Genomic DNA, 23,933 nt, shown 5'->3' on the forward strand with positions numbered 1-23,933 from the left:
GCAGCACAAAATGTTTATACACCCCCCTCTGTGTAACTTTTGACCTTTAAACTCTTGGGGTGTTAAGTTGGCCAGTGAACAAATGTTTATTAGTTTCAAGGGGGTTTCAGCAGTGAAAGCACAAGAACAAAGCACAAATCAAAACGTGATAAATAAAACACAGGCTGTGTCCTAGTAAGTAATGTGTCTTTTGTCAGCTCATACACAGCAGGTGCGTGTATGTGTGGACTGGAGAACTAGGAATACACTTTTTTGTGTTACCTTAACCGTAAAACTTCAACCAGTAATTTGTGTGAAATGGGACCAAGTATAAGACTGCAATGTCCTCACGTCAGTATTGGGGTAGTTCCCCAATAGATGTCGACTGATATAGTTCCGTAGGCACAAACAATCTCAGGTACATCGGCAGTTTGCCATGTGTGAGCCTGGGAGATGACGCTGTGAGGCTATTGAACTGTAGCGGGGGGCGGGGGGGCATCGCAGACGAGCCTGATCCTGTCCACAGGCTATTGAACTTTCCAGTAGGGGATTCTGGTTAGTAATCAGAAGCAGGAACCCTGGCTGGATTTACCCCTCCCTAAAAGCAGTGGGAGACCAGAGGAGGGGGGGTAGGGCGGGGGGAGCAGGGGTGGGGGTGGGTGTGTGGCATTAACAAGGGGAGTTGCTGAGGCTAACTGTAGCTCCTGTCTCAGTGCTCCTAGCTGGATCAACATTACTTATAATATTAAAATAAACAGGAATTCGATAAATAAAAACAGTGGTCAATAGAGGGCTTTTTCAAACTGTAGAAAGTTTCTTTTTTACATTTTAAAGATGCAAACAAAAATCTTGATCACTAATGTTTGTTTTGATTTCAGTTGAAAAGAAGGAGCTGTACACAAGCTTTCAAGAGTAATAAGGGATGCACCAAACAAGTAAGCAAACAGCCAAATAAACTTTTTTTGAAAATTCCTGCAAGTTCTTCCTCTCCTGATGCCGTGACGGTTCAGTTCCATAGCTGCTACATGCTCTATGGTACCCTATCCAGGTGTGAGGCTCGACAGTGGATGTTGGCAGGCTATTCAACCAAGGGGGACGTGAAGTCACAGCTCAGCCCAATGCTGTCGTCACCCGACATCCACAAATGCTCACCTCCGCGGAGTAGGGGGCTGTTGGAGAATAACTAGGAGTGGGATCAACGTTCCCGCTAACCGGCGGCACAGCTCTCAGCCGGTCCCGCGCAGCCCGGGACCGGCTTTTTCCATGTTAAATTTCGCCCATGCGTGAAACTGTGAATGGGCCGCTCAGACCCTTAAAGGGGCCGCGCGCACCCCCCAAAAAAAATTAGGGGGAACATTGAGTGGGACATTGAGTGTTTCCCTTCCCTAACTCGAGGCACTGAAGGCAATTGTATCAACCTCTACAGCTGCCCCAGCTATCTGCTGACTGAGAGTGGCGACTGAACCTGGGATCTTTCTGGTCTGTTGCCATCGGGGGAGTTGTGGAACTTCCAATTTTTTATTTGTTTTGCGATGGTCATTGCGCTTTACTTGTGTAAAGGGCAAGAAGCTGGCTCCTTACCAGCAGTTAAATGACCTCAGGCTCCCGGTGAGAGCCTTGCCCCATTGGGAGCAAATATTGGAAATTCAAGCACGATTTTCTGACCACGAAATGGCTAGAAAATTTATGCACAGTGCGCGGCAAATTTCCAATAGAGGCTCACAGTGGGGCAAACCTCCCCGCCAGGAGCATAAAGTCGAAAAATTACACCTAATATAAGCAAGCACAGTAAAAACAGATAATACTTAACACTGAGCTGATATTTGTTTTAAATAGAAGTGACGTTCACTTAAAACAAATCTGATCTAATTGAATGGGATATATACAAGTACATTAATAAGACGATTTCCACTACTGATATTAACGCAGCTTATGTGTGAGAAAGAGAGAGGCAGACACACACACTCTCAGTCATTTTGGAAATAAGTATAGATTCGATATTACTCAGAAATGATAACTTAGTGGTCACTGACCACAACTTGTTTTCAAAATATTAGCAGTACCTCTTTTCCATTTCTGCAATATTTCTCGTCAGTGTATTTATTTTTAACCGTATCCCAAGGTATCTCTGCTTTTGCCTCAATGGGTGAATACCTCAGGCTAGTGCGTGACTGAGCCGTGCAGACATAGGGAAGTCCCAGCTTCAATCCCTGGCCTGTACTGATGTGGCTGATCTCACCTGGCAAGGCAGTTGACATGCTACAATTGGGCTGAGTGTCCCTTGACTAGGGAGGGGGAGATTGCCCGGGGTAACAACTCCTTCAGGCTGTCCAATTATCCCTGCTGTGTGGATGTTAGGTGAAAACAAGATCAGGCTTGGTTATGATGTCTTCCACAGTCGAATAGCCCGCTTGCACTTGCTGCCTCAGCTCACACACACACACGAAAACTAAAAGCCACCTAAATGGGCGGGGAGGGCTCCTCCTCCAGCATTTCACCTAATTCTCAGTCTGTTGGTCTACCTTTAAATATATTTAACAGCACAAGCATTTGGAGCCAGATCCCAGAATCTGAATTGAGAGACCAACATAAAAGTGGCTTCAATGTGTCACACAAGAGCTGTGCTCAGAACTCACTTACGAAAGGAAGTCTCACGCTATAGGAAAAAGTTCTCTGCCAAAAATAACAAAACATGCTGTTGTAGGAATGATGTGTCATTCAAATACCCACAGCCCCAAGACAACAAGTCTGATTCCCTTACTATTTATTATTTTTCTACATTTAAAAAAAAGCTTTATTTCCCCTTGCCAATTCTGCCTCCCCGCCCCCAGAAATATCGACTCCTTATCCAAGTATCCATTATTGATAAGCTTTGTCAGTGAGTGTCAGCAGACCGTGAAACCGTGTGACTGTTGGGAGGGTTGGTGTTACGGAATTACAGTCAAACCCAAAACCTGTGTACTTCCAGCATGGATCATGAGATGGTGATCCAGAGTGTGAACGTTGGCCCATTTCCCCCTTCTCTAATCCAGTGCTGCTGAGGTCAATTGTAGCACCTTAATAGCACTGCAGTTAAGATCAGCTAAAGTCTGCGCATACCAGGAATTAAACCCGGGACTACCCTGCTCTTTATGGCTTACCTACTCACTAGATAAGGCAGAAAAAAAAAACTTAGGCAGACGTATGTTTGGAACAGAATCAATTGTGGGGGGGGGGGGGCGGTGTTTAGGTAGGTGGGTGGAGCGAGTGTCAATCCCGCTGACGTTATAATTTTAAGGCTCGGGCTATTTTAACTCCTGGGCCTTGTCTGCATCTGCCGGCCAGCTACCCGCCCGAAGAGGCAGCTGGCAGGCTTTGGGCAGGTCAAAATCGCCCAGGGTAAGTCGCGCAGTGCAACTGAGGCCGTTTCATGGATGAGATGTGGAGGAGCCAAGGCAGCAGAGGCCCAGACTTTCTGGTAGGGCCTAGAGGTGCTTTCCAGCTCCTCCTGGCCACCACTAAGGAAAGTTTCTGACTTACCTTAGAGGGCCTTCTCTTCTTCCCCGCTCAGTAGGCCATTAAAATGCCATTGGGGTCCTAATGACATCTGTATGTATTAATGAGACTCCGGCCTGAGTCAGGCGGGCGCCTTGGGTGCCTAAAAAAAAAAGGGCCCAGCTAAGCAGCCAGGAATCGAGCAGGAACGGTGCAGTAAATCATTGCACAGCTATTTAACCATTCCCGGGGTGGGTTAAATTTCACCCCGCCCTCAGTGTTTCTGTTATATTTTCGGTGTGTTTTGATGTGCGTTGCTGGGCTATCTGCTATGAAAGGCACTGCCCCCAGAGACAGACTCACCTGGTTCCTTATCTGCACGCTTGTTGCTGGAGTCAGATATTTGTGTTCTAGATACCAGGCTCGTTCCTGGTAAAGGAGGTTGGTTCCATGTAAAAGGCAAAACTGAAAAAAGAACGAATACATAAATAAGAATTTGTCACTTGGAAACAATCTTTTATGACACTGAGGTAATGCTACTTTTGGTAAACAGTCCAAGCACACCAGGAAACATTAGATAGCAAAATGCTGCGTAATTTTGCGAAACTAACTGAATCTCAAAAACACACTGATCGACACACCGCTTTGGTCGAACTCTGTCAAATTAGAACCCAGGTACAGGAGTCCAAATAGTGTTTTGTTCTGTAAATTTAATTGTCCCCATTATGTAGATACCCTTGTGTTATGGACTATTGCAGCACCGAGATAGCAGGCAGGCAACCTGTCGTCCTGACCTCATCACTCTTAACCCTCAGTGCACTGCTGATGAGTTTAATCACACAGGCACACTCCACTGCGGTTGATGATCAGTTTACTTGTCCGGCAAGCAGGTGTAGTCACAGTTGTAAGGTAGGAAGTGCAACAGGCAATTTACGCACAGCAAGCTCCCACAAACAGTGATGTGATAATGACCGGATAATCTTGATATAAAAAAAAAAGATTTTGGTCGATGAATGAGAATGATTATTGGCCAGGACACTGGGGAGAACTCCTCTGCTCTTCCTCAAAATAGTGGCCGAGGGATCTTTTACGTCCAGCTGAAGAGGGCAGACTGGGTTTTGGTTTAACGTCTCATCCGGAAGACGGCACACCTCCGACAGTGCAGCACTCCCTCGGTACTGCACTGGAATGTCAGCCTAGATTATGTGCTCAAGTCTCTGGTGTGGTAAAATGTGTCAAAGATTCAAACCCTCCCCCGCAATGGCTCAGTTGGTAAAGGCGGTGTGTAACTGAGTTATACCGACCACAAGGTCCCAGGTCTGTGCTAAGTTAACTGATCTAACCTGGGGTGGTGTTAGGAGCGCTGCAACTGGCCTCCATGGCCCACGGTTAGGGAGGGGGGAAAATCAGCCATGGCTCTTGCTCATGACTGGTATCCAGTGAACCCACCACCCCACCCCCCACCCCCCCCCGCCCCACCTCGGAAAGTGTGTTCGGCGTTGAGTGAGGATTCGGATCCAATTGTCAAATAGTCTGGGTTCACATGAAGGAAGAGTGGTTACCTGGGTGCGGAACTTGTCGAACCCCACTGCAGCAGAGGAACAGACGCTAAATACGGCCAAAAAGATCCATCAGTCTCGTAGACGTGTACTATGTCAATCTTTAGATCTGTCATTTGGTCGGCTAACCTTTGGAGTCAGTTTTCACTTGCACAAATTGCCTTATTTTAAACCTATCATCTTTGTCCTCACCAACCTTTCCCCCAAACACTGATTTTAAAATCCTCGCTCCCTCATTTACAAATCTTTCCTTGGGCACATCCGACCCTCCCTCTGCAACCTCCTCCAGCTCTATGTGCCAGTTCCCTTTGCTCATCCAACTATCGTCCACTGTGCATCCCTCCCGCTGCTCCACCATCGGCAGCTGAGCCTTCAGCCGTCAAGGCCTTGCATTCCTGAATTCTCTCTTCACCATCAAGAACCTCCTCAAAGTTGATGCCTTCAACAGCCTGCCCTAACCCTTCTCTCAAACCCTTGCGTAATGTGCCTTCCTTTTGCGAAAAGTCTTGGAACATTTCTCAAGGTCACACGAATTGTAAAAGTGCAAGTTGTCGTTATGACATATAAAGAGGGCATTGCTCCTCCTCTGTACGCCAATGCACACAACGTTGGACTGTCTACCAGATTTACTGATGCACATCAAATGCCCATTGTACAAAACAAAATGTGCTTTTCAAGCACTTTTTGAAGCAGATTACCAGTGGCTACATTGTATCACTCAGTGAATAAAGAAGTGTTAATTGGTCATTTAAACAGGTCACTTTAACAAATTAGCATTTACAAAGGTGACAATGGCTCCTCAGATGGCTCAGTGACCTTATCAGGAACAGTAGCATAGTATCCCCTCCCCCCCCCATTCAGCATTCCGAAGGGACCGCTCCCTCCGCGACATCCTGGTTCACTCCTCTATCACCCCCAACACCCCTTCCCCCGTCACCTTCCCGTGCAAGCGCATGAGATGCAATTGTAGAGCACTTGTAATCTGTTGATGTAAATAGAGTACCATGTACTGCATCCATGTGTATTATGCCATATGTAATACGATTGGTGGATTGTAATGTAATGTATTTTGACAAGTGTTGGAATGTATCTTGGCCCCCCTCGGGCTGTATAACTTGTAAAATATGTAATGAAAATGTACCTGTTTGTGTAAAGAGAGTACCAAGTACTGCTTTCATCTGTAATACGATTTGTCATAATCATAATCATAATCAACTTTATTGTCATTGTTAGTGCACAAGTGCAGTACAACGAAATGTAGGCTTGCGGCTCCCGAGAGTGTACATTAGAGTGTACATGAAGAAGGCCCAGCAGCGCCTATATTTCTTAAGGAGGCTGAAGGGATGTAACCTGTCACCCCTGATCCTCTCTAACTTTTACCGCTGCACAATAGAGAGCATCCTGACGAACTGTATCACAGTATGGTATGGCAGCTGTAGCTACTATGACCGGAAAGCCCTGCAGCGGGTAGTCAAAACTGCCCAACGCATTACCGGCACCCGGCTACCGACCATAGAGCACATCTACCAGGAACGCTGTTTACGGAGGTCACGGACCATCATCAAAGACCCTACCCACCCCAGCCACAGTCTGTTCGCCCTCCTACCATCTGGGAGACGCTACAGATGCATTCGCACCTGTACGACCAGATTTAGGAACAGCTTCTTTCCCAGGGCTGTCATCCTACTGAACTCCACAAATAAACTCTAAAGCCTGCACATCTGCCAATGCACTTTATTATGGTTATGTTTATGTTAATGTATTACAAGCCAAATGTATGGTAAATGTTTAAATGTCTTAATCCAAATGTACACTCTCGGGAGCCGCAAGCCTACATTTCGTTGTACTGCACTTGTGCACTAACAATGATAATAAAAGTTGATTTGATTTGATTTGATTTGATTAAGACATTTAAACATTCAACATACATTTGGCTTGTAATACATTAACATAAACATAACCATAATAAAGTGCATTGGCAGATGTGCAGGCTTTAGTGTTTATTTGTGGAGTTCAGTAGGATGACAGCCCTGGGAAAGAAGCTGTTCCTAAATCTGGTCGTTCGGGTGCGAATGCATCTGTAGCGTCTTCCAGATGGCAGGAGGGCGAACAGACTGTGGCTGGGGTGGGTAGGGTCTTTGATGATGGTCCGTGACCTCCGTAATGCATTGTAATGTATTGCAACAAGCTTTGATATATGTAATGATAAATGTAATGTAATTTTGTAAATTGAATGCCATGTACTGAAGTTAATTTGTATTGTACCAGATGTGGACTGTATTGTCATGTACATGAACAAAGATTTTTATGAATAAAGTATATATTTTTGAAAGAAAAGAAACACCTGCCCTTTTACCTCCTCCCTTCCCACTGTCCAGGGCCCCAAACACTCCTTCCAAGTGAAACAGCTACTTGTACTTCTTGCAATTTAATATACTGTATTCGCTGCTCATGATGCGGTCTCCTCTACATTGGGGAGACTAAACACAGATTGGGTGACCGCTTTGCAGAACACCTCCGTTCAGTCCATAAGGGTGGCCCCGAGCTTCCGGTCGCCTGTCACTTTAATTCTCCACTCCACTCCCACTCTGACCTCTCCATCCTCGGCCTCTTACACTGTTCCAATGAAGCTCAACGTAAGCTCGAGGAACAGCTTTTGATTAGGCACTTTACAGCCTTCTGGACTCAACATCGAGTTCAACAATTTCAGACCATAACCTCTGCCCCTATCATTTTTTTACTCTCTCTCACATGGCAGCTGTCGATCATCCTGCCATTGCCATTTACACTTAATCTAGAGTCATCTTTTGTTTCTTAACTTGTCCCATTACCATCTCCTTTTGCCTTGCACCATCATCCCCTTTGTCTCTTAATCTCTCTTCATTAGCCTAGGCATAGAATATAAGAGCAGGAAGATTATGATGGAGCTGTACAAAACGCTAGTTAGGCCACAGCTGGAGTACTGTGTGCAGTTCTGGTCGCCACACTATAGGAAGGATGTGATTGCATTGGAGAGGGTGCAGAGGAGATTCACCAGGATGTTACCTGGGCTGGAGCGCTTCAGCTATGAAGAGAGACGGGACAGGCTGGGGTTGTTTTCCTTAGAGCAGAGAAGGCTGAGGGGGGATCTGATTGAGGTGTACAAAATTATGAGGGGCATAGATAGGGTAGATAGAAAGGAACTTTTCCCCTTAGTAGAGGGGTCAATAACCAGGGGGCATCATTTCAAGGTAAGGGGCAGGAGGTTTAGAATGGATTTGAGAAAAAACTTTTTCACCCAAATGGTGGTTGGAATCTGGAACTCACTGCCTGAAAGGGTGGTAGCGGCAGGAACCCTCACAACATTCAAGAAGCATTTAGATGAGCACTTGAAACGCCATAGCTTACAAGGCTACGGACCAAGTGCTGGGAAATGGGATTAGAATAGATAGGGCTTGATGGCCGGCGGAGACACGATGGGCCGAAGGGCCTCTTTCTGTGCTGTATAACTCTATGACTCTCCTGCCTTCCCTCCTATCACAGACCTTCCCTTTTGTTCTTTCCTCCCCTCCCCCCTTTCCCTGCCCCTACACTTGCTTAAAAATCTGTTCCATCTTCAACTTTTTCCAGTTCTGACGAAGGGTCATCGAGCTGAACCGTTAACTCTGTTTCTCTCTCCACGGATGCTGCCTAACCTGCTGAGTGTTTCCAGCATTTTCTGTTGTTATTACAGGAGCATAGTGGTTATGTTACTGGACTAGTGACCGAGCTGGCCAAGTCCTGAAGGACATAACTGCCAATCTGGGCAGCAGAGGAATTTAAAATCAGTTAATTAAGTAATAATAAAAAGCTTGTATCAGTAATGGTGACTGGACCAGTAATCGGATTGTTGTAATAACCCATCTGGTTCACTAATGTTCTACCAATCTGCTGTCCTTACCCGGTCTGGCCTATATGTGACTTCAGACCCACAGCAATGTGGTTGACTCCTGACTGCCCTCTGAAATGGCCGAGCAAGCCACTCAGTTGTACACAACCGCTACAAAAAATAATAATAAGAATAAACAATAACCACCCGGCACCGACTACGGACACGACAACGGCATACCCACAAACATCTGGAGACTTGTGCCAAAATTGGGAGAGCTGTCCCACAGACTAGTCAAGCAACAGCCTGACATAGTCATACTCACAGAACCACTGTCCCAAACTCCTCCATCAAGATCCCAGGGGTGGCGGCACAGTGGTATACAGTCGGGAAGGAGTGGCCCTTGGAGTCCTTAACATCGACTCCGGGCCCCATGAAGCCTCATGATTTCAGGTCAAGCATGGGCAAGGAAACCTCCTGCTGATTACCACCTACCGCCCTCCCTCAGCTGATGAATCAGTACCACTCCATGTTGAACACCACTTGGAAGAAGCACTGAGAGTAGCAAGGGCAGAGAGTGTACTCTGGGTGGGGGACTTCAATGTCCATCACCAAGAGTGGCTCGGTAGCAACACTACTGACCGAGCTGGCCAAGTCCTGAAGGATATAACAGCCAATCTGGGCCTCCGGCAGGTTATGAGAGAACCAACATGAAGGAAAAACCTACTTGACCTCGTCCTCACCAATCTACCTGTCGCAGATGCATCTATCCATGACAACATTGGTAGCAGTGATCACCGCAGTCATTGTGGAGACGAAGTCCCATCTTCACACTGAGGACACCCTCCATCGTGTTGTGTGGCACTACCACTGTGCTAAATGAGATAGATTCAGAACAGTTCTAGCAACTCAAAACTGGGCATCCATGAGGCGCTGTGTGCCAGCACCAGCAGCAGAAATGTATTCCACCACAATCTGTAACCTCATGGCCCAGCATATCCCTCACTCTACCATTACCATCAAGCGAAGGGACCAACCCTGGTTCAATGAGGAGTGTAGAAGAGCATGCCAGGAGCAGCACCAGGCGTACCTAAAAATTATATGCCAATCTGCGGATGCTGCAACACAGGACTACATGCATGCTAAAAAGTGGAAGCAGCATGCTATTGACAGGGCTAAGCGATCCCACAATCAACGGATCAGATCAAAGCTCTGCAGTCCTGCCACATCCAGTCGTGAATGGTGGTGGACCATTAAACAACTAACGGGAGGAGGAGGCTCCGTGAATATCCCCATCCTTAATGATGGCGGAGCCCAGCACGTGAGTGCAAAAGACAAGGCTGAAGCGTATGCAACCACCTTCAGCCAGAAGTGTCGAGTTTATGATCCTTCTCGGTCTCCTCCTGAGGTCCCCACCATCACAGAAGCCAGCCTTCAGCTAATTCGATTCACTCCATGTGATATCAAGGAACGGCTGAGCGCACTGGATACAGCAAAGACTATGGGCCTCGACAACATCCCGGCTGTCGCACTGAAGACTCCAGAACTAGCCACGCCTTTAGCCAAGCTGGTCCACTACAGCTACAACACTGGCATCTATCTGACAATGTGGAAAACGGCCCTGTCCACAAAAAGCAGGACAAATCCAATCCGGCCAATTACCGCCCCATCAGTCTACTCTCAATCATCAGCAAAGTGATGGAAGGTGTCATCAACAGTGCTATCAAGCGGCACTTACTCAGCAATAACCTGTTCACCGATGCCCAGTTTGGATTCTGCCAGGACCACTCGGCTCCCGACCTCATTACAGCCTTGGTCACAAAACATCTTTGAAAGTTCTCTATCTGAATGCACGTAGCATTCGTAACAAAATAGATGAGTTAATGGCACAAATAACTACATATGGGTATGATCTTGTGGCCATTACAGAAATATGGCTGCAGGGTGACAATGCCTGGGAATTAAACATACCAGGTTATTTAACGATCAGGAAGGACAGGCAGGAAGGAAGGGGAGGTGGGGTGGCTATGTTAATAAAGGAAGGAATCACTGTAATACAGAGAAATGATATTGGGTCAAAAGATCAGGATAATGAAACATTTTGGATGGAGGTAAGGAATAATAAGGGGAAAAAAACACTAGTGGGCGTAGTCTATAGGCCTCCGAACAGTGGCAACTCTGTTGGACGGAGTATCAATCAGGAAATAGTTGAGGCTTGTAATAAGGGAACATCTATAATTATGGGGGATTTCAACTATCATATTAATTGGACAAATCAAATTGGGCAGAGCAGCCTTGAGGATGAGTTCATTGAGTGTATTAGGGATAGGTTTCTTGAGCAGTATGTAACTGAACCGACCAGGGGGCAAGCAACCTTAGATCTGGTCCTGTGTAACGAGACGGGATTAATTAAAAATGTCCTAGTAAAGGATCCCCTTGGAATGAGTGACCATAACATGGTTGAATTCCATATTCAATTAGAGGGTGAGAAGGTTGGATCTCAAACAAGCGTGCTAAGCTTGAATAAAGGAGACTATGAAGGTATGAGAGCAGAATTGAGTAGAGTGGATTGAGAAAATAGATTAAAGGGTAAGACGATACATGATCAGTGGTGTACATTCAAGGAGTTATTTTACAACTTCCAAAAAAAATATATTCCACTGAGAAGAAAAGGGTGTAAAAGAAAAGACAGCCATCCGTGGCTAAGTAAAGAAATTAAGGATAGTATTCGACTAAAAACAAGGGCATATAAGGTAGCCAAATCTAGTGGGAGGATAGAGGATTGGGAAAACTTTAAAAGACAGCAAAAAATAACAAAAAGATTGATTAAGAATGGGAAGATAGATTATGAAAGTAAATTAGCAAAAAATATAAAAACAGATAGTAAGAGTTTTTATAGTTATATAAAAAGAAAAAGGGTGGCTAAAGTAAATGTTGGTCCCTTAGAGGATGAGACCGGGAAATTAATGGTGGGAAATATGGAGATGGCTGAATGAATATTTTATATCAGTCTTTACAGTAGAAGACACGAAGAATATCCCAACACTGGACAAACAGGGGGCTACAGGGGGGGAGGAGCTAAACACGATCAAAATCACTAAGGAAGTGGTACTCGGTAAAATAATGGGACTCAAGGCGGATAAATCACCTGGACCTGATGGCTTACATCCTAGGGTCTTGAGGGAAGTGGCGGTAGGGATTGTGGATGCATTGGTAATAATTTTCCAAAACTCCCTGGACTCGGCAAAGGTCCCGGCAGACTGGAAAACTGCTAATGTAACACCCTTATTTAAAAAGGGCAGTAGACAGAAGGCTGGAAACTATAGACCGGTTAGCCTAACATCTGTGGTAGGTAAAATTTTGGAGTCCATTATTAAGGAGACAGTAACAGGACATTTGGATAATCATAATTTAATAGGACAAAGTCAGCATGGTTTTATGAAGGGGAAGTCATGTTTGACAAATTTGCTGGAGTTCTTTGAGGAAGTGACGTATAGGGTGGATAAAGGGGAACCAGTGGACGTAGTGTATTTAGACTTCCAAAAGGCATTTGACAAGGTGCCACACAAAAGATTATTGCTTAAGATAAAAAATCACGGGATTGGGGGTAATATTCTGGCATGGATAGAGGATTGGCTATCTAACAGAAGGCAGAGAGTTGGGATAAATGGTTCATTCTCAGACTGGCAATCAGTAACTAGTGGTGTTCCGCAGGGGTCAGTGCTGGGTCCCCAACTCTTTACAATCTATATTAACGATTTGGAGGAGGGGACCGAGTGTAACATATCAAAGTTTGCAGATGATACTAAGATGGGAGGGAAAGTAGTGAGTGAGGAGGACATAAAAAACCTGCAAGGGGACATCGACAGGCTAAGTAAGTGGGCAGAGATTTGGCAGATGGAATACAATACTGGAAAGTGTGAGGTTATGCACTTTGGCAGGAAAAATCGTAGAGCAAGTTATTATCTTAATGGCAAGAAACTGGAAAGTACTGAAGTACAAAGGGATCTGGGGGTCCTGGTGCACGAAACTCAAAAGGTTAGTATGCAGGTGCAGCAAGTGATTAAGAAGGCCAATGGAATGTTGGCTTTCATTGCTAGGGGGATAGAATATAAAAATAGGGAGGTATTGCTTCAGTTGTACAAGGTATTGGTGAGACCGCACCTGGAATACTGCGTACAGTTTTGGTGTCCATACTTAAGAAAGGACATACTTGCTCTCGAGTCAGTACAAAGAAGGTTCACTCGGTTAATCCCGGGGATGAGGGGATGGACATATGAGGAGAGGTTGAGTAGATTGGGACTCTACTCATTGGAGTTCAGAAGAATGAGAGGTGATCTTATTGAAACATTTAAGATTGTGAAGGGGTTGGATCGGGTGGATGCGGGGAAGATGTTCCCGATGATGGGTGAAACTAGAACTAGGGGGCATAGTCTTAGAATAAGGGGCTGCTCTTTCAAAACTGAGATGAGGAGGAACTACTTCACTCAGAGGGTGGTAGGTCCATGGAATATGCTGCCCCAAAAAGCTGTAGAAGCTACATCATTACATAAATTTAAAACAGAAATAGACAGTTTCCTAGAAGTAAAGGGAATTAAGGGTTACGGGGAGCGGGCAGGAATTTGGACATGAGTCTAGGTTCGGATTGGTCATGGCCCTATGGGTAGCGGAGCGGGCCCAGGGGCGATGTAGCCTGATCCTGCTCCTATTTCGTGTGTCTAATTCTGTTAGATTCAGGAGGTGGTTCTGTGATAGTGGATTGGCGGTTAGGATCAGATCAGCCATGATCTTATTGAATGGCGGAGCAGGCTCGAGGGGCCGATTGGCCTACTCATGCTCCTATTTCTTATGTTCTTATGGACAAAGGAGCTGAATTCCAGAGGTGAGGTGAGAGTGACTGCCCTTGACATCAAAGCAGCATTTGACCGAGTGTGGCATCAAGGAGCCATAGTAAAACTGAAGTCAATGGGAATCAAGGGGTAAACTCTCCACTGGCTGGAGTCATACCTAACGCAAAGGAAGATGGTTGCGGTGGTTGGAGGTCAATCATCACAGCCCCAGGACATTGCGGCAGGAGTTCCTCAGGGCAGTGTCCTAGGCCCAACCATCTTCAGCTACTTCATCAGTGACCTTCTCTCCGTCATAAGGTCAGAAGTGGGGATGTTCGTTGATGACTGCACAGTGTTCAGTTCCATTCACAACGCCTCAGATAATAAAGCAGTCCATGGCCGCATGCAGCAAGACCTGGACGACATTCAGGCTTGGGCTGGTAAGTGACAAGTAACATTCGCGCCACACAAGTACCAGGCAATGACTATCTCCAACAAGCGAGAGTCTAACCACCGCCCCTTGACTTTCAACAGCATTACCATCACCGAATCCCCCACCATCAGCATCCTAGGGGTCACCATTGACCAGAAACTTAACTGGACCAACCACATAAATACCGTAGCAACAAGAGCAGGTCAGAGGCTTGGTATTCTACAGCGAGTGTCTCACCTCCTGACTCCCCAAAGCCTTTCCACCATTTACAAGGAACAAGTCAGGAGTGTGATGGAATACTCTCCACTTGCCTGGATGAGTGCAGCTCCAACAACACTCAAGAAGCTCGACATCATCCAGGACAAAGCAGTCCGCTTGATTGGCACCCCATCCACCACCTTAAACATTCAATCCCTCCACCACCAGCGTATCGTCGCTACAGTGTGTACCATCTACAAGATGCACTGCAGCGACTAACAAAGGCTTCTTCGGCAGCACCTCCCAAACCCGCAACCTCTACCACCTAGAAGGACACAAGAGCAGCAGGCGCATGGGAACACCACCACCTCCAAGTTCCCCTCCAAGTCACACACCATCCTGACTTGGAAGTATATCACCGATCTTTCATCATCGCTGGGTCAAAATACTGGAACTTCCTCCCTAACAGCACTGTGGGTGCATATTCACCACACGGACTGCAGCGGTACAAGGTGGCGGCTCACCACCACCTTCTCAAGGGCAATTAGGAATGGGCAATAAATGCTGGCCTTGCCAGCGACGCCCACATCCCAGGAACGAATAAAAAAACACACAAACCAGAGCTACGGTTATACTGATGCTGCATTCATTCGATTCCAAGAGACTGGTTTCAGTAAACCACCTTATCTAGAGGCAGAAATACAGACTCAATATTCTTGGGTCTCTGGGTCTGTCATTGGGACAAGACTAGGGGGCGGCTTGCCGAACAGGTCTCGGGGAATCCAAATTAAAGCAGCGCCAGCAGAAAAGTGAAAAGGAAAAACAGAAAAACTTCCATTTACATCACGCCTTTCACAACCACCAGACGTCCCAAAGGGCTTTACTGCCAATGAAGTACTTTTGAACTGTATAATAAAGGAAACACTGCAGTCAATTTGCATACAGCAAACTCCCACAAACAACAATGCGATAATAACTAGATAATCGAGGATAACTCCCCTGCTCTTCTTCGAAATAGTGCCATGGGATCTTTTACGTCCACCTGAGAGAGCAGACGGGGCCTCGGTTTAACGTCTCATCTGAAAGACGGCACCGCCGACAGTGCAGCACTCCCTCAGCCCTGCACTGGGGTGTCAGCCTAGGTTTTTCTGCTCAAATCTCTGGAGTGGGACTTGAACCCACAACCTTCTGACTCAGAGGCAAGTGTGCTACCCAATGAGCCACAGCGTTTTCCATTTGGTCTGTGCTGAGAGAACTGATCATTGCCCTTGCACGGCAGGGGCGAAATAATTAGCCTCAGTGTCTCTGCAAGGATTCCTCTGCCGGAGGCGCGCGTCCTGGTGACCATCGGAGGAAGGACAAGGTTCCGCTGGGCCGTGATACTCCTGACCGTACATGAGCCCGACAACATTAACCAACCACAAGGTTCTCCCAGGAATTCGGAGGCCAGACCGCAGTCACCCTTACTGCTACCCCAGCTGAAGTCAGCTAACTCGGCAAGGACAAGGGAGCTGACCTGAGACTTTTCTGGTCTACGAAGATTTTAATAAAGAGCTGACTATTCTGTCTGGTAATATTAAAAACAAATTTATAAAGTTCCCAAGCAATGTAGTTCATGTACTCAAAACAGTATGAACCAACTTGGTGCAGGTGGTTTTACAATACTTCCCTAAACTCAGTTCAGCTGACTTCACTTGCACTAGATCGCAGGTTAATGGCTCCTTAGGCCCATTAGATCTCTACCTTCCAGAATTCCAATCCCACCTTCCCCCCCATTACAGCATCTAGCTGTTTCTTAAATGTGTCCCAGCCAATGTTCCCGCTAAGCTGCGTGGCCGCGGTCATCTACACGGTTCCGCGCAAACCGCCCACCGGTTTTCAGTGTAGATACCGCAAAAATGTGAATGGTCCGCGCATTCGGGGAGGCAGGCCGCGCAGGGGGCAATGCAGCTTACGGGAGACATTGGTCCCAGCCTCAACCTATTCTAGACTCGACTACTTTAATGGTCTCCTGGCCAGTCTCCCCTCTTCCACCCTCCATAAACCTGAGCTCATCCAAAACTATGCTGCCCGTGTCCTAACTCACACCGAGTCCCGTTCACCCATCACCCCGGTCGGTGCTCGCGGACCTACACTGACTCCCAGTCCGGCAACGCCTTGATTTTAAAATTCTCATCCTTGATTTCAAATCCCTCCATGACCTCGCCCCTCCCAATCTCTGTAATCTCCTCCAGCCCCACAACCCGCCGAGAACTCTGAGCGCCTCCAATTCTGGCCTCTTGAGCGTCCCCGATTTTAATTACTCCACCACTGGTGGCCGTGCCTTCAGCTGCCAAGGCCCTAAGCTCTGGAATTCTCTCCCTAAACCGCTCTGTCCTCCTTTAAGACGCTCCTTAAAACCTACCTCTTTGACCAAGCTTTTGATCACCTGTCCTAATAGCTCCTCATGTGGCTCGGTGTCAAATTTTGTTTAACGCTCCTGTGAAGCGCTTCGGGTCGTGTTACTACATTCAAGGCGCTATATAAATGCAAGTTGTTGTTCTTGTTGTATTCCTGCTGCCAATCACCCTTGGCGTAAAGGAATACTTGCTGGTATCTGGCATTAATGTGCTCCTCACTACCCTGAACCTGTGTCCTCTTGTCCTGCTGCTCTGCCATATCAGGAAGCACTGCTTCAGGCTTACTTTCTCCATTTCATTAATTACCTTATATACCCCTGTAAGGTCCTATCTACACATCCAGATTATTGCACACTGTTACTGTTGATGCATCCCTTTGCACCAACACAACACAGAAACATAGAAGCAGGAGTAGGCCATTCGGCCCCTCGAGCCTGCTCCACCATTCAATGCGATCATGGCTGATCATCTAAGTTCAGTACTCGGTCCCTGCTTTCTCCCCATATCCCTTGATCCCTTTAGCCTTAAGAAATATATCCAACTCCTTCTTGAATATATTTAATGTATTGGCCTCTACTGCCTTCTGTGGTAGAGAATTCCACAGGTTCACCACTCTCTGGGTGAAGAAATTCCTCCTCATTTCTGTCCTAAATGGCTTACCCCTTATCTTTAGACTGTGACCCCTGGTTCTGGACTCCCCGACCATCGGGAACATCCTTCCTGCATCTAGTCTGTCTAGTCCTGCCAGAATTTTATAAGTTTCAATGAGATCCCCTCTCATTCTTCTAAACTCCAGTGAGTACAAGCCCAATCGTCCCAATCTCTCCTCATACATCATTCCTGCCATCCCAGGTATCAGCCTGGTGAATCTTCGCTGAACTCCTTTCATGACAAGAATATCCTTCCTCAGATAAGGCGACCAAAACTGCACACAATACTCAAGATGTGGTCTCACCAAGGCCCAGTACAACTGCAGCAAGACATCCTTGTTCCTGTATTCAAACCCTCTCGCTACGAAGGCCAACATACCATTTGCCTTCTTAACTGCCTGCTGCACCTGCATACTTACCTTCAGTGACTGGTGCACAAGGACACCCAGGTCTCGTTGCACTTCCCCTTCTCCCAATCTATTGCCATTCAGATAATAATCTGCCTTCCTGTTTTTGCCACCAAAGTGGATAACCTCACATTTATCTACGTTATATTGCATCTGCCATGCTTCTGCCCAATCACCCAACCTGTCCAAATCATCCTGTAGTTTCTTGGCATCCTCCTCACAGCACACACGCCCACCCAGCTTTGTGTCATCTGCAAATTTGGAGATATTACATCTAGTTCCCTTGTCTAGATCATTAATATATATTGTGAATAGCTGGAGTCCAAGGATCGATCCCTGCGGTACCCCACTAGTCACTGCCTGCCACTCGGAAAAAGACCCGTTTATTCCAACTCTTTGCTTTCTATCTGCCAACGAGTTCTCTATCCAGGTCAATACCTTGCCCCCAATCCCATGTGCCTTAACTTTACACACTAATCTCTTATGTGGGACCTTATCGAAAGCCTTCTGAAAGTCCAAATACACCACATCCACTGGTTCTCCCTTATCTATTTTACTAGTTGCATCCTCAAAAAATTCCAGTAGATTAGTCAAGCATGATAAACACAAACTTTGCCGTATATCCTAGTACGTCAAGTGTTCTCTCATGTTGCTGCCTGCCTATGTAAGTACTTCACATCTGCAAACTACAAATGAAATTGAACCCTACCCTTGCCCTTTAAAGCTGCATCCTACAATGAGTTATAGTAATCAACTGAGAGAAATGTCACAGATCCCCTCAGAAACCTTTTGGTGTCAAGTTTGTGGTTAGTGGTAGTAACGAGTTTGATGCAGTTTAACCTTAGAAAAGCAAGCTCAATAAAGCAAGCCAGCCTTAAAATAAATGGCAGCTAATATCTAGTTAACTAACTTCTAATATCATGAAACATCTATTGTAAAATGTTTTTAAAAAATTGCCTGAAAGGGGGGGTGGAAGCAGATTCAACAGTAACTTTCAAATGGCAATTCGATATATACGTAAAAAGCAAAAATTCGCAGGGCCGGGGGAAAGAATGGGGATAATTGGATAGCTCTATCAAAGAGCCAGCACAGGCACAATGGGCCGAATGGCCTCCTTCTGTGCTGTATGATTCTATGATCAGTCTTGTTTAACTCCTTACACCAACTACAGCGTAGGAAGATGTACCCCACAGAACCTGGTATTAACATATCTCAACAACAACTTACATTATTTTAGCAGTCGTGTAGAAAGAAACGTCTCACGTCTGCTTTACAGGGCAGTGAATACCAAACAGTAGAGGGAAAGGAGGAAGAGGGTCAGGAAGGGACTAAAGCACAGTTTTTGTAGCAGGGAGGAAGGTGGTGAGGTGCAGGGGCTGAGGGAAGGAGTGCCAGAAGGCCGGGGCAGGTAGCTGAAGGAGCAGGATAAAGGGTCAGCCATTTAGGACTGAGGTGAGGAGGAATTTCTTCACTCAGAGGATTGTGAATCCTCTACCTGTGGATGCTGAGTCACTGAGTATATTCAAGACTGAGACTGATAGATTTTTGGACTCTAAAAGAATCAAGGGATTTGGGGATCGGGCAGGAAAGTGGAGTTGAGGGGGGGCACGGTGGCATAGTGGTTAGCACTGTTGCCTCACAGCGCCAGGGACCCGGGTTCAAATCTGGCCTCGGGCGACTGTCTGTGTGGAGTTTGCACATTCTCCCTGTGTCTGCGTGGGTTTCCTCCGGGTGCTCCAGTTTCCTCCCACAGTCCAAAGATGTGCAGGTTAGGTTGATTTGGCTATGATAAATTGACCCTTGGTGTTGGGGGATTGAATACGTGGGGTTACAGGGATAGGGTGGGATATGTGTCGGTGCAGGCTCGATGGGCCGAGATGGCCTCTATCTGCACTGTAGATTCTGTGATGATCAGCCATGATCTTATTGAACTAGGGAACTACAGACCGGTTAGCCTAACATCAGTAGTAGGGAAAATGCTAGAGTCTGTTATAAAGGATGTGATAACAAGACACTTAGAAAATATCAATGGGATTAGACAAAGTCAACATGGATTTACGAAAGGGAAATCGTGTTTGACAAACCTACTGGAATTTTTTGAGGATGTAACTGGTAGAATAGATAAGGGAGAACCAGTGGATGTGGTGTATTTGGATTTTCAGAAGGCCTTTGATAAAGTCCCACATAAGAGGTCCCGTGGTGTCTCCTTCTAGTGAGTGTGTCTTCGACGCGAGTGTAAGGCCCATGCTCTTGTACGTTTCGGTGAAGGTGTTGACGATGGTTTGGAGTTCGACCTCCGCGTAAGCGCAGACGCAAGCGTCATCTGCATACTGTAATTCGATGACAGAGGATGGGACGACCTTGGATCTGGACTGGAGGTGATGGAGGTTGAACAGTTTCCTGTTTGTTCTGTAAATTAGCTCCACTCCAGCGGGGAGCTTACTGAGGGGTGAGATGGAGCATTGCAGCAAGGAAGATCGAGAAGAGCGTTGCTGCGATGGCACAGCCTTGCTTGACCCCGGTCCATACGTGAATTGGGTCTGTGGTGGAACCGTTGGTCAGGATCACGGCTTGCATGTCATCGTGAAGCAGGCGGAGGATAGTGACAAACTTTTGAGGGCAGCCGAATTTGAGGAAGACACGCCACAATCCCAAATGTAATATTTCAAAGTTTGCTGATGACACGAAACTAGGTGGGATTGTGAGTTGTGAGGAGGATGCAAAGAGGCTTCAAGGCGATTTAGACAATTTGAGTGAATGGACAAATACATGCCAGATGCAGTATAACGTGGATAAATGTGAAGTTATCCACTTCGGTAGGAAAAACAGAAAGGTAGAATATTATTTAAATGGTGATAGATTGGGAAATGTTGATGTACAAAGGGACCTGAGTGTCCTTGTATACCAGTCACTGAAAGCAAACATGCAGGTGCAGCAAGCAGTTAGGAAGGCAAATGGTATGTTGGCCTTCATTGCAAGAGGATTTGAGTACAAGAGCAAGGATGTCTTACTACAGTTATACAGGGCCTTGGTGAATACTGTGTGCAGTTTTGGTCTCCTTACCTAACAAAAGGATATACTTGCCATAGAGGGAGTACAGCGAAGGTTCACCAGACTGATTCCTGGGATGGCAGGACTGTCGTATGAGGAGAGATTGGGTCGACTAGGCCTGTATTCACTAGAGTTTAGAAGAATGAGAGGGGATCTCATTGAAACGTATAAAATTCTGACAGGGCTAGACAGACTGGATGCAGGGAGGATGTTTCCCCTGGCTGGGGGAGGTCGAGAACGAGGGGTCACAGTCTCAGGATACGGGGTAGGACATTTAGGACTGAGATGAGGAGAAATTTCTTCACTCAGAGGGTGGTGAACCTGTGGAATTCTCTACCACAGAAGGCTGTGGAGGCCAAGTCACTGAATATATTTAAGGAGATAGAAAATTTCTAGACACAAAAGGCATCAAGGGGTATGGGGAGAGAGTGGGAATATGGTATTGAGATAGAGGATCAGCCATGATCTCATTGAATGTCAGAGCAGGCTCGAAGGGCCGAATGGCCTACTCCTCCTCCTATTTCTTATGTTCCCCTTCTTCCCAACATCTGGCCAACAGCGATCAGTACAAAAAAGTGATCAAATCTGTTTACCTTACTAGTCTGCATGGCTCAGAGAGCCAACATTTCCCAACTTCCCAACCATCAGGTTGAGGAGACTGGGACTGCTTGACATAAACTTAATTTAAGGACTAACTTCACATTTGACTCAGTTGACTTGTAAACTGGTCTTATAGCTCATGGAGCAATCAAAGGGAATTGTAGCATTCCCTGATCAGTGAATATTAGAGTGTAGGAAAAGGAAGAGAAATCAGTCAGATTCTTGAAACAAGACCTGTTTGACACATTGGGCTAAATGGGTTCATCCATGGAATTGAAGACTTTTAAATGGCAATCTTAAACAGTTTTCTTTGTGCCATCAAGAAGCTAAAGGCTGAAAAGAGTGAGTCAAAGCGTCCAGTAAGAACTTCAGCACCAAAGACAAATTAGGTTTTCACCTTATCACTGTCACATTTTGAAGTCGATGATCAGCAAGGACAGATAAGTCACCAGGACCGGATGGGATGCATCCTAGGATGCTGAGGGAAGTTAAGGTGGAAATTGTGGAGGCTCTGGCCATAATCTTCCAATCCTCCTTAGACACTGGGGTGGTGCCAGAGGACTGGAGAATTGCAAATGTTACACCCTTGTTCAGAAAAGGGTGTAAGGATAAACCCAGCAACTACAGGCCAGTCAGTTTAACCTCAGTAGTGGGGAAGCTTTTAGAAACGATAATTAGGGGCAAAATTAACAGTCATTTGGACAAGTGCGGATTAATTAAGGAAAGCCAACAAGGATTTGTTAAAGGGAAATCGTGTTGAACTATTTTGATTGAGTTTTTTGATGAGGTATCAGAGAGGGTTGATGAGGGTAATGCGGTTGATGTGGTGTACACAGACTTCCAAAAGGCGTTTGATGAAGTGCCACATAATAGGCTTGCCAGCAAAGTTGAAGCCCATGGAATAAAAGGGACAGTGGCAGCATGGATACAAAATTGGCTAAGTGACAGGAAACAGAGAGTAGCGGTGAACGGTTGTTTTTCGGACTGGAGGAAGGTCTACAGTGGTGTTCCCCTGGGGTCAGTACTAGGATCACTGCTTTTCTTGATATATATTAATGACTTGGACTTGGGTGTACAGGGCACAATTTCAAAATTTGCAGATGACACAGAACTTGGAAGTATAGTGAACAGTGAGGACGATTGTGATAGACTTCAAGAGGACATAGACAGGCTGGTGGAATGGGTGGACAAATGGCAGATGAAATTTAACGCAAAATAGTGCAAAGTGATACATTTCCGTAGGAAGAACGAGGAGAGGCAATATAAACTAAAGGGTACAAACATAAAACGGACGAATGAACAGAGAGACCTGGGGGGTATATGTGCACAAATCATTGAAGGTGGCAGGGCAGGTTGAGAAAGCTTACGGGACCCTGGGCTTCATAAATAGAGGCATAGAGTACAAAAGCATGGAAATTATGATGAACCTTTATAAAACACTGGTTCGGCCTCAACTGAAGTATTATGTCTAATTCTGGGCACCGCACTTTAGGAAGGATGTGAAGGCCTTAGAGAGGGTGCAGAAAAGATTTATGAGAATGATTCCAGGAATGAGGGACTTCAGTTACGTTGATAGACTGGAGAAGCTGGGGTTGTTCTCCTTAGAGCAGAGAAGGTTGAGAGGAGATTTGATAGAGGTGTTCAAAATCATGAGGGGTCTAGACAGAGTAGATAGAGAGAAACTGTTCCCATTGGTGGAAGGGTCGAGAACCAGAGGACACAGATTTAAGGTGATTGTCAAAAGAACCAAAGGCGACATGAGGAAAAACTTTTTTGCGCAGCGAGTGGTTAGGATCTGGAATGCACTGCCTGAAAGGGTGGTGGAGGCAGATTCAATCGTGGTTTTCAAAAGGGAATTGGATAAGTACCTGAAGGAAAAATGTTTGCAGGGCTACGCGGAAAGGGCGGAGGAGTGGGACTAGCTGAAGTGCTCTGTCAGCGAGCTGGCACGGGCTCGACGGGCCGAAATGCCTCCTTCTGCGCTGTAACCATTCTATGATTGGGGGGCAAAAGCTGATTGTATCTGTTTATTGCAACTATCCAGATTTTGTATAAAGACTCTTGCACAGAGAGCAAATACAACCAGATGAAATGATAGCACAACACATGGGCGGATGTTCTTCAATAAATGCTAATCTGACCTCATTTTCTTCTTCTCCCGTTCTCCACAATCAGTGGGCAGTCACAGTAATCAGCAACACATACTGATTACAATCAACCATCCTTGCCACACACTTCATTGACTTTAAATTGGTTTCTGCAAGAAGGTAAATGTTGGACAAATTGTTTTAAATCGTTGCATCGATATTCCCCCACCCCAGTTGCTTCTGTGAAACAATTGGGTAGAATTCATTGATAGCAAATTATGTTCCAACTTTAGCAAAGGAACTGTGCCAATGGTCTGAAGGGTAAATGCACCGTGTGGTGTGGTGCTCCGTACGGACGAGGTAGATCCCAGGTCCTGGCCTATGCTGAGCTGCTCTCAGCTGGGGTGAGCAGTGCCAATG

General features: G+C 46.1%; 1 long non-coding RNA gene across 1 annotated transcript in view; it reads right to left on the minus strand.

The window, feature by feature from the left end:
- The window catches only part of LOC147113003 (uncharacterized), a 54,410-nt gene that overhangs the window by 26,335 nt on the left and 4,142 nt on the right, over nt 1-23,933 (minus strand). Inside the window, exon 2 of the long non-coding RNA XR_015079612.1 lies at nt 3,817-3,918. This is a non-coding gene — a long non-coding RNA (uncharacterized LOC147113003). The remainder of the gene's footprint in view (nt 1-3,816; nt 3,919-23,933) is intronic.

This window comes from Somniosus microcephalus, chromosome 9, assembly GCF_052327205.1.
Source record: "Somniosus microcephalus isolate GS21.2 chromosome 9, FLI_Smic_1.0, whole genome shotgun sequence".
Classification (NCBI taxonomy): domain Eukaryota; kingdom Metazoa; phylum Chordata; class Chondrichthyes; order Squaliformes; family Somniosidae; genus Somniosus; species Somniosus microcephalus.